The 919-nt window shown below is 58.5% G+C and overlaps 5 non-coding genes across 5 annotated transcripts, besides 1 other annotated feature; all 5 read left to right on the forward strand.

The window, feature by feature from the left end:
• On the forward strand, window positions 1-63 carry Tc00.1047053436911.10. Its single transcript, XR_008254400.1, has one exon. It is a non-coding gene; the product is annotated as a C/D small nucleolar RNA (snoRNA), TB11C2C1 (small nucleolar RNA).
• Window positions 64-112: 49 nt separating this feature from the next.
• Window positions 113-204, forward strand: Tc00.1047053436911.20. Its single transcript, XR_008254401.1, has one exon. It is a non-coding gene; the product is annotated as a C/D small nucleolar RNA (snoRNA), TB11C2C2 (small nucleolar RNA).
• Window positions 205-564: 360 nt separating this feature from the next.
• Tc00.1047053436911.30 lies at window positions 565-632 on the forward strand. The gene has a single exon (XR_008254402.1). It is a non-coding gene; the product is annotated as an H/ACA snoRNA, TC11C4H1 (small nucleolar RNA).
• A 30-nt stretch (window positions 633-662) lies between these two features.
• Window positions 663-695: a microsatellite.
• A 49-nt stretch (window positions 696-744) lies between these two features.
• On the forward strand, window positions 745-813 carry Tc00.1047053436911.40. Its single transcript, XR_008254403.1, has one exon. It is a non-coding gene; the product is annotated as a C/D small nucleolar RNA (snoRNA), TB11C2C1 (small nucleolar RNA).
• Window positions 814-862: 49 nt separating this feature from the next.
• Window positions 863-917, forward strand: Tc00.1047053436911.50. Its single transcript, XR_008254404.1, has one exon. It is a non-coding gene; the product is annotated as a C/D small nucleolar RNA (snoRNA), TB11C2C2, 3' partial (small nucleolar RNA).
• The last annotated feature ends 2 nt before the right edge of the window (window positions 918-919 follow it).

Genomic DNA, 919 nt, shown 5'->3' on the forward strand with positions numbered 1-919 from the left:
ATTGACGTAACATCACAGACTTTGACGAACCCGTGAGCAAGAAACACTGTCGCCCCAGTCTGACCGCGACCCCGACGCCTCCTCCCTCCCTGCCCTGGCGCATGTGCATGGCGATGTGATCGACAACCAGGCCGATGTGAAGCCGTCGCAGATGGACGTTGACACAGCAATGAAAACAGCGTTATTTCACGCCCCGTCTGATCGTCGCACCGAGCCTCCCTCTCTTTCACCCTCTCCCCTCTGCCTTCATTACGCGATCCTGTCACCTCGGGGGCGCTCTCTCAGTGGGCGTACGGCCTCGAGACGGCATGCGCGTGGCTGTCGCGGCCTCGCTGTCCCTTCTGGGGGCGTGCGTTGGACGCGTTCCGCTGCGTGTGTGTGCACGGGGGTCGGAGAGCAAGGGCGCGCGCGGTGTGACGCTCGGCGCCCTGTGCGCCTGATGCTCCGCCGCGTGACTATCCCGTTATGCATATCCTGTGTGCGCTCTAGCTCCATCGGGGCCCTGACGAGTCAGCAACAAACCATGCATTACACATTTTGCGCAGAGTGCCCCCTTCCCGCGAAAGCTCTTTTTTGTAGTGCGCTCGTCGCTAAACCAACAGACGCGGTGCACGAAACTGGAGAGCAAGAGATGTCCACGACCCCCCGCCTCGGTGTGTGTGTATATATATATATATATATATATATATATACATGCACATGCACATGGCTGCAGCTTTGGGATTCCTGGAGACGGATCTGGATATGATGATTGACGTAACATCACAGACTTTGACGAACCCGTGAGCAAGAAACACTGTCGCCCCAGTCTGACCGCGACCCCGACGCCTCCTCCCTCCCTGCCCTGGCGCATGTGCATGGCGATGTGATCGACAACCAGGCCGATGTGAAGCCGTCGCAGATGGACGTTGACACAGAC

The sequence above is a fragment of the Trypanosoma cruzi genome (assembly GCF_000209065.1).
Source record: "Trypanosoma cruzi strain CL Brener chromosome Unknown tcruzi_1047053436911, whole genome shotgun sequence".
Lineage (NCBI taxonomy): Eukaryota > Euglenozoa > Kinetoplastea > Trypanosomatida > Trypanosomatidae > Trypanosoma > Trypanosoma cruzi.